At 48.9% G+C, this 15,717-nt stretch overlaps 1 protein-coding gene across 1 annotated transcript in view; it reads right to left on the bottom strand.

Annotated features, from left to right (window-relative positions):
- The window catches only part of OPCML (opioid binding protein/cell adhesion molecule like), a 289,316-nt gene extending 274,133 nt beyond the window's left edge, over positions 1–15,183 (bottom strand). The window contains exon 1 of the mRNA XM_052697527.1: positions 15,050–15,183. The gene's annotated coding sequence lies outside the window, so the exon portion shown is untranslated. The remainder of the gene's footprint in view (positions 1–15,049) is intronic.
- Between the last annotated feature and the right edge of the window lie 534 nt (positions 15,184–15,717).

Here is a 15,717-nt window from a genome sequence, read left to right as displayed (position 1 = left end):
AATAATGAAGTGGAATGGTTCAATTTATTACAATGTAATAAGTCAGGATAATGTGGGGGTGGACAGGGTGGTGCTGGAACTGCCTCCTTGCCCAGTTCTCCCATCTCATTACTGACAGCAACCACGAAAGAGATGAGCAGAAAGGACACGGGCGCAAGGTGAGCACAGAGGACAGGAGCCCTCCCACCTCCTGCCTTCCCCCAGCAGATTGAGGTGGAAGAAGTGAGCAGGACACAGCTTCTCCTCTTGGGATCATTTCCCAGCAGCTGGGCTCTCGAATGGAGTTGCCCAATAAAATACATCTTGGGCTCATTACGAAGGGAGAAGAGTGAAAACGAGCCTTGGCCTTTCCTAAACGCGTGGAGGATGCTGAGCCAAACACGAATTTCTCTCTCGGTGGAAATTCGGGACTCAAGACGCCAAGGGAAGAAACAGAACTTACAGCTCTTTGAGGAAAACAGCCACATTTTTCAAAGAAAGCACGAAACGAAAACTGCCCATGCAGAAGTTAACAAAAGCTAATTACGCTCCTGAATAAAAGAGAGAAGCGTTTGGAAGGAGGATTTGTAAAGAGCACCGGGGCGTCTTTTGAAAAAACACCTAATAGGAAACATCCAACACTCCTGCAATTCGCTACTTTATTTTCCTTGTTCGGTTTCTCCTTATTCAGTTGTAAAAAAGTCATGCATTTTTATGCACTAACAGTCATATAATTAATGCGTCCGTTAATACAATTAATGCTGCGAGTTGATTTATCCCAGTCAAAATTTATTCACAGGAAAGTCAGCTGTGATAAAGTGGCTGCGTGAAAAAATGAAAGCGAATCACCAAAATACCACATTCCAATGGGTTCTTTAAGACTGGAATCTCTTCCAAGGTCTCTCCTTAAATATCCACATTAGCATCACTCAGGATTTCTTTTTTCCAGATCAAATGTGGAACGTGTGAGCCATTAACGTTAATACTGTCACTGACCCTGCCTCATTCTGCAGGGTGGGGATGACAGCCCACCAAAACAGCCGTGGTTTCGATGATACGCTCCCATTCATTACCAGAAGTGCATGTGAAATGCTGTTACAAGGTAGGAAAATTATTTCTTTCCCTGTGTTACAAAGGGCTGATTGTGCACCCTGTTCAAACCTACAGCTCTGTAATATTATCAATCTGCTACGTGCTCATTTTTCAACACTGGATCTTTCATCTCCAGGCTTCCCAAAACACTTCGTTTGCTCAAGGGTCACTTGTCCCACCACGTTAAGCCTTCCCATCATCCACACAATGCCTAGAAGAGGAATTTTGGGCTCTGCCACCCCCCCATGGAGGGCTACTCCATGAGATGTGTGACTAATTACTACTCAAGTCAACAATTAACCCTGTCCCTGGCTAATCCATGAGTTTCAAGGAGCTTTAGAGAGGGAACAGCATGCCAGGGTCCTTACCATCAGAAAACTCTATTATGCAGATCTTCAAAAAAGCTCATTACTACAAAGCTATGAGCATTCAATCCCATTAATAAAACACATCAGTATATAATTATAATATTAGGCACTTAAATTGCAGTTTTCATCTGCAGCTCTCAAAGTATTTTTACCATAGTAAATTAAGTCCCCCTAATTTGGGCTGGCCCTAGTTTTCCATTTGAAGCTCCTTCTTCAAGGAGGATTTGATTTTGTGCTCAAAAAACACACACAAAAAAAAACCCCACACAAAAGGAAATGAGCATCTTGAAGAGGAACATTTCCTTCTGGGGAGGTGTACAAATAAAGGAAATCCACCCCAAACCCATCACAGCCATCACAACCATGGGGATGAGGAGGCAGAACGCTGCCAGAAGGGGAATTGCCACTCATCCAGCAACTTCTCCAGTAGCAGCAATACATATGTATAAATATGCCATTTATTTTACTTCAACCTGTTGAGCACAGAGACCCAACCTTCCTACCACCAGCTTTTATTCGTGGCAATCAGTCTGACCTCATAGAATCACTAAGGGTGGAAGAGATCTCTACAATCCTGCCCCAATCCTCCCTAACACCCAACCTGAACCCATCCTGGCGCAACTTAAGACTGCATTTGCACCCTGGATTTGTGCACAGCACAGAGCCACGCTCACCACAACCTGATGACATCGGTCAGCGCTGCCTGTGACGAGATGGAGGATGACAGCAGCTCCTCCAGAGCTACACTGTGGTCCAGGCAGGAACAAACACTCTTCCAGCAGTCAGCATAGCTGAGTAAATCAGACATGACAATAAAAGTATCCAGGAAATTCAGTGTCTGGGAGGCAGCACACCAGGCAGACCAGGTTCAGCTTTAATTTGTGAGCAGACCCGCGCGCTCGGGAGGTTATCGCATAAATGCCAGTGTAAATGATATCACCATGGGCACCAAACAGGATGCTTGCTCACGGTCCCGTCAACCAGCACACGCTGATCTTTGGTAATTCCAGCTATTAAAAACAACTCTGAGAGAAATCAGACCTCATTTTGCAGGCGGCACAAGGGGTCTCAATGCCTTCTTGAAGTTTTCCCACATTCAGCTTATCAGACGATGGCTTCTATATATTCAGCTGCGCTGCCTCCAGGTTTATTAAGTTTACAATAAGGGAGAAGGGATGGCTTTCCAGTTTTCCCCAGAGACCCCCTAGGAGAAAGGGAAGCTTCTCACGCACCACTCCAAGCTGCAATTTAGGCAATTACAGGGGATTCAGCCCTTGTGGTTGGAACAGAAGAGCTTCCACAGCCCTTTTCCATCACCGGCCAGCTCACAGCACCATGCTATTGCTGGGCTCCTCTCAGGGCTCAGCACTGCCCCAGCTATGAGATGGGAACGGATTCTCCCTGTCACAGGTAAGAGGATTTAACAGTGCTCATCACAGACCACTGCATATGCTCCATGCAATGTCTAGGTGAAACTCTATTAAATCCACCCAGATTTTACAAGCCAGGAGAAAAGAGAATAATCTACACACCAGGGAGAACAGGGGTGCTGGGGGCTCCGGAGATTTTTCTTTTGGCACTTATTGTCTTCTGAATTCTGCAATCTGTACAATATCTATGTTTGTAATCACTCGAAAATTTTCAATTAAATGTAAAAAACCAGAAACAAGTAAATCTATTCTCTCTTTTGACTGTTTTATTGATTGAAATGGATGTCTGAGCTGCGACCACTGAACCATGAAAAGCAATCCGTCTTAGATGGGTAAGAGATCGTTAGGAAATCGTTGTGCTGAGGCAAGAAAAACAGTGCATGTGCAGCACACACCTGCAGTGCACACACAGTGCACAGATGCACTCATGTTACTGCACAACAAGCCATCTACAGTGATAAAATTATATATATGCACGTGTAGGAATATGAAGATTGAGGAATGGGGTGATGCATTGGAACTGGTTGCCCAAGGAGCCTGTGGATGCCCCATCCCTGCAGGCATTCAAGGCCAGGCTGGATGTGGCTCTGGGCAGCCTGGGCTGCTGGTTGGTGACCTGCACACAGCAGGGGGTTGGAGCTGGATGAGCACTGTGGTTCTTTTCAACCCAGGCCATTCTGTGATTCCATGAATGTGAGGTGTTAGCCCATCATAACATTTCTAGTCTTCTACTTTCTACTTCCACCTGCAGCCCTGTCCCCACAGGGAGGAGCAGAGGGCATTGCATGGCTCCCAGCATCACCAGATCTGCAGATTCAGGGTGGGTTGGGTGCAAGAAAGCCCCCAAGCAAAGGAGGGAAGGAACAGCCCACATGAAGCTGCTGCCTCCCCTCAGGATCCCCAAACTGCAACAGAGACATGGAACACTGACTGATAACAGATTCAGGAACAGATGGATGACGCCTTAGTCTGCACTGACAATGCTTTCCTTTTTAAGCAAGGCTATCCTAATATCAACTCCACTTCTGAGCACCTCAAGTTCAAGCTTAAATTAGCTAAATATATATATATTTTAAACTGTAACCCAACCCACATGCTGCGAATCTCGGGGAGTTCAGCTCAGCAAAATGGATATTAGGAAAAATTTTCTCTGGAAGAGTAGTGAGCTGTTGGCACAGCTGCCCAGGGCTCAGTGAGGTCACCATCCCAGGGGGGCTCACAACCATGGGGATGGGACACTGAGGGATGTGGCAGTGGGCACAGTGAGGTGGGCTGAGAGATCCTGGAAGTCTTTTCCAACCTGAATGGCTTTGTGAAAACCACACGTGCTCAAGCCAGCCTCTGCAGAAAGGGCAGCCTTGGCAAGTCACACTGCAGAGCACAGCTGTGGGAAAAGCTCCCCTAACAACCACAGGGCACACACAGACCCAAACCCCTTCCAAAAGCTGCTTTCTACCTGATTTCCTCCACCAACAGCCAGGATAGGGCCCCCAGCATCTTCCTCCCACCAGCACAGCCCAGAGGAGGCACGGAACGTGTTAGCCTCTCCCTGAGCCTTTAATATACTTTCTCTAATTAAGCTGTTCAATTCGCCAGCTTAAATAGCTGCCAATAGCTGCTACAAATTGATTTATCTTTTGATGAAGGTAAAATTTGCTGGAAAAATGAGAGGCAAACAACGTATGGGTTTGGAAGGATTAAATTACTTTGTATTGTGTTACGATTCAAACATATTCTGGGAGACAGGATGAGTCTTTTACAAGTAAATTGTTTTTATACCATACATTCATTTCTATGTAAACAGAAGTACTCTAATTTACACATCCACCTACAATACCTGCTAGATAACAGAAGTGTATAATTAAACGCCAGATGAGATCCTGAGCTCTCCACGGGCATGCACACAAATAAAAAGCAATCCTCCCGGAATCCATCTCAGGATTACAAAAAATGAAATAAGACATCTGAAAGGCACACACGATCCATCTGTGATAGATGCGGCCTCCTGCAATCCCGATGCAAAGGGACGAGAGTGGTCAGGGCTGGAAAACTGCATCTCCATTCCTCAGCCACTGCAGTCCGAGTGGCTGCAACCCACTCAGCATCACCAGCTTGGAGAGCTCACCACCTGCACTTCACTGTTTTATTATTGCTTTTTAAACCTCGTCAGTCAGAGCTACGAGGTGAAGAGGGATAAATATTTAGAGTGAATCACAGCCAGCCTGACAAGACTGAGGAACGGCAGCCAGCGCTGGGTCATTTGTGCGAGCCCAGAGGAGCAGCCTGCCTTTAAGCAGCCTTCCTGTGGGATGGGACACCATAACAGAGGTAAGTAGGGAGGAGAAGCTGCCCTTAGCAGCTCCAATACCTGCAGCACACAGCGCTGTGAGCAGCAGCGCCCGTGCAAATACACATCACCGCTCTGTTCCCAGCAAAGCCAGGCCTGCAGTGCAAATTAAACTGGGCTGTGTGCTTGCTCACTCAAAACCACCTTCAGATTGTCCCTGACATTGGCTCTTCCAAAGGCTGAGCTACAAAGAGCTCGGTGCAAAGGACGTAGCAACAGCCAAAGGGGTTTTGCTTTTATTAACCGTTATTTCGGGCATCCACTTTATATGCTATTTCAGACATAGGCATTTTCTACACAAACACATGGCTGACATCTGAGAGCAGATAATTTGCCCAGACAGGCAGTAAATACATCCCATCTCATGCTTCTTCCTAGAATAATTTGCTTTCTAGTGTCACCTGCCATGTAAATCATCACCTTGGAATTCATCCTAAATAACATTTCAAACTGCTCCAGACCAACCAGAATAAAAGAAGGTCCCATCACCCTCCCTGATGAGCGATGCTTCTTTCCCAACCAGTATTGTGAATTTATCACAGCAAAGGCATCTCCTGAATTCATGGCTTGCCTGTTGAGTTTCCAGCTCTTAGATTTAGTGGAATCGTAGATTTTCTTCTAGCTATACAAAAGCCATTTACATCAGTTTTTGTGCTACATCGAGAGCCCTCATTCCACACATCTACTTCTCCCTGTATGAGTATTGGACAGCCACCCACCATCTGGTCACTGCACCCACCAGGTTAAAGCCAGACTGGAAAACGTGCTCAGTATTCCTTCTGCTGTCATTTTGGTTTGGAGGGAAGACCTCCAGGCAAGCCTAGGATTGGGGTTGATAAAGACAGGATGGGAGCAGGTTGACATCTCATACCCTCATCCATAGGGATGTGGCCTTGGGGGCTCCCCCAGCACAGCGCATCCCCATCCTGTGCTCAAAACACTCGAGGATCTCTCTTCTGTTGCTCAGCTGCCTCCCTTAATCCTTCCCTCAGTCATCATTCAATATTTGGTTTTGTGACTACATTATTTAACTTGGCAGAGCGTTTTGGGATGCGGCGTGCAAACGCAGGGCTCCGTTTTGAGAACGGTGCAGGGGGGGCAACGAGGGGAGTGACAACAAAGGGGAAAGCAAAGCTTCACCCATCAAAAACCTCTCCGGGGGAAGCAGGCTGCAGCCACAAACCCATCAGCTGAGGGAATAAATCAGCAAAGCCGGCTCCGATGACGGTAATTTTGTGACGCAGAAAATTGATTCGTACTTTACAATCAACAAGCATCTTCCTCCGTAATGTATGCTCGGCATTTTAGCATAATTATTTGTGCAACAGTTTTAACATTTGCAGCCTTTCCCCGGCTGTCAACCTGGAAGTAAAGAAATAAAATTTTAAAACACTCTTCTTCAAAGACAGGATTAAAAGGGGGGGAAAAAAATAAAAAATAAAATCAATCTCCGAGCAACCTCCTTTGTATTTTGTTGTGACAAGACTGAATTCAAACAGCCTGTGAAGTCAAAACAACAGGAGAAATATCAATACGTGTTAATTTAATCAAGAAACGCTATTGCAGGCCAAACTCAACGTTCTCTGTGCCGTGGATTCCGAGGGAGCCGTGCACCCCGTTGTGTCCCAGAGCATCCAGCTCCTCTCCATCCGCATGCATTTGTCACATCCACTTACACACGCAAATCTACATCCTCAGCAGAGGATCTCCATCTCTCCTCCTGCAAAACGTTCATTCCTGCCCATCCCTATTGACCAGCAGAGAGCAAAGCCTGCTTCCAAAGGACAGCCAGATGAAAGGGTAAACACGTTAACAAAAACCATCCATGCCACACTTGACTTTGTCAAACCCAGAGCCACGCTTTGAAACAAGAATCTCATTAAGGAAGGCCGAGTTGAAAGGATAAGCCCCAGCATACCAAATGCAGGAATCAGATGTACTTGACCTTTCAAATGAATGTACATTTTCTGACTGACTGTTCATGTCAGGGTAATTCAAACAGGCACCTGATAATCCTCTTAGAAGACTGAAATTTGGATACTGGATGGAGTACAGCGCAGTGCTGGCTGTTGGTGGTCTCATCTCTTAGCCTTGCCCCCGGTCTCCCAACACACCTTCAAGTTTCCCTCCCTCCCTGGGTTTTCTTTCCTCCCACATTTCCAGAAGACACTTCAAGCCTAGGATTCATTACCAAGACAGCTGATTTCTGCTTTCCCTTTTGCACTCCTCATGCTCTGATGCAATCAGATGGATGCAAAGATCTATTGCCTCAAAAGCACCACGGCCACACATTAGCTAAGTGGAAGATTGGCCACTCAGCTGGCATCAGCAGGAGAGGAAGCAGGCTGCTGGGGAGCCGTGTTTCTCACACTTAATTAAGTCTCCTCTGCAACCACTCTTTCACCCACAGAATTGAGGGTGAGAGCTGTTTTGTTTATTTATTTAACAGTTGGACTTGTAACGAGCTGTCATCTCCACCCCATGCCTGCAGCTTCCTCCAGAGCAGAGATCTGACAGCTGGAGCGGCTCCTCCTGCCATGCTGGCCCATGGGGAGAGTAACAAAAAAGTTCAAAGTCTCTATTTGCCCATCAGAGGGTGCTAATTACCACCCAAAGGCAATGCTAAACAAACACAGACAGCAGCTACAGGATTTCTTCAGAGAGATCATCAGAATGAGATTGATGCCCTGCATGTCTTCCTGGAGCCCCTCCCCTTATGAGCTTTGGCATCTGAGACCCTGGTGAGACCTCACTGCCTACGGTACAGCTTCCATCACCCCCCAGCTTTCATTTGCCACATCCATTAAGAAAAGGCACAAACGGTACCAGACCTCGAGGTCCCACACCCTGCAGAGCCCATTTTCCTATCAGCACTGCCTTCCTCAGGGAAGAGGAGCCATTTGGTATTTATGGCCTGAATCCACAACCATGCATAGCAACAGACTGCTCTGCTCAGTGACTGATGCTGAGAGGTTGGGTTTTTTTTTCCTTTGAGCAACACCAAAAAAAAAAAAGCCCAACAAAATGAGTGAAGTCCAACAGCATTTTCCAAGCTGGAAATACATCAGTCTGGCCTAGGAAAGTTAACCCAAGCCATGCAGGGCGCTCACACCCACATTGCTGTTTCCAAGCACGCTGCTGGCTCCTGCTTGTGCCACCTGGGGCTCTCAGCCATTGCCATGCAAGACAGGTAGCGCACGGCTGCGCATCCTCCAGCAAGATCTCCCCTTCCTCCTCCCCCCCTAAGCTCCCCTGCATGTAATATTAATTGGCTAATATTTGTTTAGATCATTCCTGACACTTTGCCTTTTGGTTTCCACTGCAGCGCATCAGCAGTTGGGCTGCTGGAGGAGCAAAGCCTTTGCTGGGGGAGCTGTGCCCAACCTGGGAGCAGGGGGCTGCAGAGGAGCTGCTCTCAAGTCAGTCCCCACACCCATGGAAACATCAATAACAGAAGAAAAACCAGCCTGTACAGCAAAGCAAGAGGCTCAAGCAAAGCACCCAGATGGCACTATTTCCAAGTGTCTGCCACTGCAGCATCTGGGTTCCAACCCTGGAAGTATTTCCATGTAACAACCAATGGCTCTAGAAGCCATTTGAAAAGACTTCCAGCCTAGCTAGCAGCTCACAGTATGTGCAGTGCCACCACAGGATGCAAGTCTCCCTCTGCAACCCCCACTGAGCCCCACACCACCCCCAAACCCTGAGCTCCCTGCAGACACACCTCACACCATCAAGCAGTGGCTCAGGTACGTGTCCTCCTCATGTCATCCCCCTCCTCTCACCTCCTCCTAACAGCTCACGAACTTTGTCAGCTAAATTCGTTGTAATCAAACCATGAAATTGCACATTTACCTCTATCAACAAACAAAGGCTGGGCAGGGAGCTGGCTCTGCTGGGGGCTGCCGTGCAGACAGCACAGCCCTCAGATGGACACTGTGCCCTGCTCAGTCCCCTTGTACAGGGCGATGACACCGAGCTCTGTGTCACATCTGTGAACATCACAGCACCCCCAGAATCACAGCTCTTAGCACCCCCAGCATCCCTCCTTTTTGTGCCCAACACCAACACAGAGCCACGCAGCAGTGCAAAGCCTCAACAGCCCCAAAACCCCTTGGAAAAACCACAGTCCCACTCCCTGGCTGGCAGCATCCAGGGCGGCTGGGAGAGCTCTCGTTAAGTTAATGGAGTGCTAATTCACTGGCAGACCAAGAGGAGGGATCAGATGCTCTGCCTCATTTGCTCGGTGGAATTGGGCTCTGGAAATGGGGTGGGCAGCAGAGGATGCTGTGCAGCTGGAGGGGGTGCAGAGGGGTCACCTGGGGATACATGAGGCTGCACAAAACTTTTTAAGAGCATTAAGAACTCCCAGTGCAGACAGTGTGGGATCAAAGCAATGTCCCTGAACAGGATGCATTTGGGGCAACCAAATGGGGACAACCCCACTGGTAAAGCATGGGGAGGACTGGGCTGTAAGAACAAAGCCCTGATCCACACTAAGGCCAACCTTGCCCCAGGTCCCTGAAATGAGGGGAGCACAGCACCCAGCACTGCCAAAAACACAAAGCACAGAGCCACCAGAAGGTCCTCCCCACCCAAAAACTCCATCCCAAGAGCAAAAACCACGCTTTCAGGATTATAACTCAACACATTATTAATGTCTATTTTCAACAAGTGTCTCCATTCCATCCATCCTTCTGTCTTTTTAATCGTAACTTTAAAGCCTTTCCAACTGCGCATTGTGAAAGGACATTTAAAAAAAAAAAGGAATTTAAAAGCTTTAAATCTAGTTCTCTGGTCTCTGACCCCCTGAAGATTCCTGCACAGCAAATAAAGTGCTTAGCCACCCTCCTTAAAAAGATTTAATCTACCCTATTTCCAGAGCTTGTATGATTAAACTCTACCTCTAATTCTGTTTTCAGAGCCACAGCTGAATCCTTGCTTAGAAGAAAATGGCACAGGCAATTCTCTGCTCTCCCTTATGTGTTTAGGTACACGTGGGGGATGAGCGGGCTCCAAGCAATTCCCAGCTGGAAACAAAGCCCCCACAGCACGTGCTGCCTCCTCATGAGCAGGTTGAACATCCACATAGGGTTCCTACTGCTCCCCAACGTCTGCAGATCTATGGCACCTGTGGCAGGAGCAGCAGAAGCCCCAGATAAGCATCAGGAGACCCACGCCTGCAAGAACGAGGGCAGGACAGAGCCAGCACCAGCCTGAAAACACACTGAGATGAGAGCATCTCTGAGTGGGCACTGGGGATTCATTCAGACCACTCACCTGTGCATGATGGAGCACCCAGACCAGGTGAGGTCCTACAGCAGGGAGCATCAGCTCTCCTGCACAGGGTCCCCGTCCCACACCAGGAGGAGATGGTCGTTAGTGATGAGACAAACACTGCTGCAAAACCAGCTTCACGCAGTGCCACCACATCTCTCTGCTTTATGGCATGCACGGAGTTCGTTAAGGATAATGAGGTGATGCATTTATTGAAAAGCCAGGAGAAATCGACTTTCCAATGAGACACTGCACAGTGACCTTCACCTGCTAATAATCTGGAAGGAGTTCAAGGCCAGCTCTCCAATGCGCCCAGCAAGTGGCAAGCATGTGCTAGGGCAAAATGGAGATAGATCTCCAAGGAGCAAAGCATTGCAAAAGACAATCAGAAGGCAATTAACAGGCAAGCGTTGCAGCTCTCGCCAGCATCACAAGGTTTGGCCTTGGGATTGACAGCAACACATCCCTTACACTTCTCTTGGTGAATTTGTTCTAAAACTCCATGTGAAACGACACCAAATCAAGTTCCAAACCTTCCCCATCCCCTTGTTTGATGCTGCCAAAACCTATTTATTTCTTGCAAATCTCTGCGAGCTGCTGCTCATGAATAGAAATGCTTTTATCAAAAACTGTTCGCATTTTCCACTCTAAATTTTAAAAATAAGTATTTTTGGGTGGCAGGTTGGGGGGGGGGGAGGGGAGGGAAGGAGGAGGTTGCCTTCTGCAAGAAAACACTGTATAATGCCCCTTCTAAGCATTTTCATTTCAAAAAGCAAAAGAAAATGTATTTTAAGAATGTCAGCTATGAGACAGGAACAAAAAGCCAATGACAGCATTCCCAGGTTTGGTTTCCAATAACTGCACCACAGATGTTCCCACGGGATCCGTCAGCGCTCTGCAGAGCAGGCACAGCCCTGAGCCCACACACAGCATCCCTGTGCTGGGGGGCTGAGAAACCCCATCCAGTGGCTGGGAGGCAGGCAGAGCCAGCCAGCAAAGAGCCCCGGGTCATTTATCTTGATTTCTCTTAGCAACGCCAACGAAGGCTAGAAAACATCAGCTGCATTTTCTCAGTTTGAATTTAGCGTGAGCCGTAAGCAGCGAGCAGGGCAGGGCTCTGGGGTTCCTCCAGGGACACCTTCCAACCCACCCTGCTGGGGAAGAGATGGGGCTGGGACACCCAGCACTGCTCCCATAGGGACGTGGCTGCTTTGCAAGCCCCAAGCTCAGGTAACAGCAGCACAGCTGGGTGTGGAGTGAACCCAATCCCAACCAGGGCAGGCTCCCCACCCAGCCTTTCTGCAGCCACAATGCAAAAACCTGCAGCGTTGCATGAATGGCCAACGGGTGCCGTGCCTGCATTGGCTTTGGGGAGGTAATTACTGCCATCTCTACTGCAGCACAGGAGTTGGAACTCAATGATCCCTTTCAACCCAAGCCATTCTAGGCTTCTATGACGTCCTCTCAGGATTAAACACAGCCCCACAAGCCTCCTGCCTCTCTGAAAGTCACTTCCATTTGGATATCACGGCATCTGTTACATTTGGATTGCACTGAGGAAAAACTCCAACTGCCCAATGCCAATCAATGCATTGTCCCCTCAGTGCTGGTAAACATTTGCAGGCAGAAGAGAAAAAGCATCACCGGTCCCTATAACACAAGAAGACCTAAAGGGCAACGATACGTCTGGATAAATGAACAGGTAGATGTACTTTCATTAAAATCACCACATTTAAATTACTCACAGATGAGATTGAAGACATGAGGTTAAAAACTTAATTGACTAAATCAACTGAGACGCTGAGGGCTGATTACATCATTTAAAGTAAATGCGATATTGGCCATCAAGAACTGCACGATATATTATTACACATCAAAAGTCATGATTCAAGAAGCACAAACAATATCCTCCCAAATCCCCAGAGGATTTAACAGCATCGTCCATCCCTATTTCCTGGGATTGCTTTTCTCCTTCTGCAAAGGAGCGGAGCAGGACTGTGCCTATCAGCAGTGCTGCACACAGAGCAGCTCCCAGAGCTGCTGTATGGCAATTAAAACAATAGATGTTTTAATAGATGTGCCCTGCTGCCAGGAACCCAAGCTAGGGGAATGGAGCAGGAAACCCAAGGCTGATGCTGGAGCCCTGCGTCAGAGGGATGGATATCACACCCTGGATGAGCAGCAGCAGCCCAAAGCCTGCACATCCCTCAGAGGAGCAGCCATGTTCCATGGAAATCCAGATCAGCTTGCAAATGATTTGCTAATCCAGACTGGGAGCTCATTAGAGCCTGGGTGTTATCAATAATGGAAAGCTGCGGTGGCTCTCCAACAGGGGCTGGTGGGGCCATGAGGAATTCATGAACCTCATTTTCCCCCCCCATCTGCTCCCACCAGGAGGAAGGGACCCCAAAACCCCAGACCCTAAAAGCCACACAAATGCAGGCAGGGGAAGGTGGGGTCTAACCCCATGTAGTGTTATGAACATGCAAATCAGCCCCAAAGATGGGCCCCAGGCACTCAATTACGCCGATTACATTATAATTACAAGCAGTGCCATCAAGGATTTCTCAAAAACCCATGCCTGTTTTTAAAGGCTCTGCCAAGGAGCTGCATGCAGGGCGCATTAGTATGCATGCACCATGCACACGTGGAGCGAGGTCTCCTGTGCACGGGTGGGAAGCAAAGCAAAAAGCAAGGTTTCTGTGCACCCACCTCCTCCCAGCAGCACCAGGCAGTGCAAATGCACCAATTCCCTGGGCTGGTGGGCTGCACACACCATGTTAATGGCATAATGGGGTGACCCCAAGGAGCCTGGGCTGGGGGTCAGTGCTATGCAGCAGCAGCACTGGGAGCTCTGGCACAGCTGCAGCCCCACTGCAGCTCACAGAAGCAGAGCATCCCACTGGCTGTTAGGGCATTAAACACACAGGGGTCTGCATTACTAAGCCATTTGCTGACAACAAAAAGCCAAAATACCCAACCAAATGCACCATAATTGCAGGGTTTCTAGGCACCAGGTTCTCTAGCTCTGCATTTGAGTGCTGTGTTAAACCAGGCTTGAGGAGCCCAAGCCAAAACCAGCCCTACATGCTGCCCGTGCACCTCCCAAGCAGGTCCACACAGCACCCTAAACCACCAGAGCAGGGTGCTGCTGCCCTGCATGCTGCTGCCCAGCCCAGCAGGTGCTCAGTGCTTTCTGAAGCAGAAGTGTTAAAATTCCCTGCACGGCACAGGAGGAGCCATTCCCAGCATCCCGCCACAGAGCAAGCTAATCCTGCCAGGTTAATTCTCCCCCTCGGTTCATTCCAGCTTATTAAAGCCAGCAGGCACCCTGCAGAGGATTCATTACCTGTGTCACTGGAAGGCAAAGCTGGGCTGTAATGAGCCGAGAAACACGGGGAGGATGCTCCTGCCACCTGCCCATACTGCTGGGTTTGTCCTGGAGACCCACAGCCCCCAATCCATGCCTCCCTGGGCAGTGTTATAATCAACAAGAGGAGCGTGCAGGTGAGTTTTACATTGCCCCAAACCCATTCCCACTGGTTTTCATCAACCCACGCCCTGCCATGGGAGCCCACCCCACTTTTATTTCTCTGCACCAGCGATCGCTGGGATTTACTGGCAGAGGGCAAAAGGAGATGGATTTGCAGATAGGTGAGTGAGCACAGAACCAGAGAGAGAGGTGGCAGCTGCTGCACTACATCTTCATCCCTTTAAATAGTTCCCAGCCTTCCCCCCACAGAGCCGAGCTGGTTGGCTAAAAGAGATCTCTTCTAATTAATCAAGTCCTCACCATTGCCACTGAAACAGAGTCAGAGCTGGCAGATAAAATATTGCAAGAGCTAACAGAGGATGGCAGGCTTGGGTTAGCAAGGCAGAAAGCAGAGCTGGACGTCAGCTGAAGGGGCACAATTATTTCACCACCACACTATGCCTCTATTGCCTGCTGGGCTCCAGCACCAGCCTGCCTTTCTCACTGGGTTTTCTTCCCCCCAGCCCATTTTTCACTCCAGTTCCTTGGGTGTTTTTTTTTTTCCTGGTTAATTTGTTGCATTCCACGCTTTCCCTTCCACCAGGGAAAGCTTAGAAATCATTGAATCACAGAATGGCCTGGGTTGAAAAGGAGCACGATGCTCATCCAGCTCCAACCCCCTGCTTTGTGCAGGTCACCAACCAGCAGCCCAGGCTGCCCAGAGCCACATCCAGCCTGGCCTTGAATGCCTGCAGGGATGGGGCATCCACAGCCTCCTTAGGTAATTTGGATCTGGGCTGGGCTTTTCTCTCTTGCCTCATTTCCAAAAGCTTGTTCTGTTGTTTACTTTTGTTTGTTTGCTTTTAAATATATTTAAAAAAGGAAGAAGAAAAGGGGAAAAAAAGCAAAGAATGCTAAAGGAACTGGGAGATGAAGGCAGCTGTGACCAACACTCCCAATCAGGAGGGATGCAAAGAGGGTTGAGGAGACGACCGCCATTTTGCTCACCCTCATGGGGGGGAGCAAGCAGCTTCCAAAAGCACAAAAACGCCCAAAAACAGAAGGAAAAAAAACACCACGTTACCTGGAAATCACTCATCTTTACACAAGACTGGGTTTCCCATTGCTCCAGCAGCTTCTCCCTTCAACTCGCAATCCATTTGAGCTCCTTTGCCTCTCCCAGCAGCAAAACTCTGAACTCACATCGACACGCAGCTCAAAAAGCCCCCACCTGGTGCAGCCCCGCTCATTTAAGAGCCGGGCATTAATTAACACCTGTGGGCCGACCAATCAGTGCACGTAGGCAGAACCCAAGGGCCGCGTGCTGCAGGCGGTCCTCAAGGTGTGTGTAGCTGTGCTGCACACCTGGCGCGTGCAGTCAGCTGGGGGTGATTAACGAAATTAACCGCCCAGTGGAGCTTTGCAACAGCCCGGCTAAAGGGGGAAGGGGTGAGCGCTGGGTTCTGCTGCTAAGAGGTCTTGCATGTTGCAAACGCGCGTGTCCCGGAATGCAACGTGGGCTGCGCTTTGGAGGCAGGCGGCAGCAGCAGCAGAATCTCTTTGCAGAAGCGGGCTGCAGCCTGAGGCAGCTCGAGGAAAGCAGAGCTGCTAAAGGAGGAGCGCTATCTGCGAGGAACAGGGCGCCTAAAATCCATCTTTGCCGCTCGGCTCCTCCCGCAGCAGCGTCCCGCACACCGCGGGTGTCCGCTCTGCTCGCGCTGCGCTCCGCGCCCTGCAGTTCCCTTTGCTGGG

The sequence above is a fragment of the Tympanuchus pallidicinctus genome, unplaced genomic scaffold, assembly GCF_026119805.1.
Source record: "Tympanuchus pallidicinctus isolate F22 unplaced genomic scaffold, pur_lepc_1.0 scaffold30, whole genome shotgun sequence".
Classification (NCBI taxonomy): Eukaryota; Metazoa; Chordata; class Aves; order Galliformes; family Phasianidae; genus Tympanuchus; species Tympanuchus pallidicinctus.
This window is presented reverse-complemented; position numbering and strand designations above follow the sequence as displayed.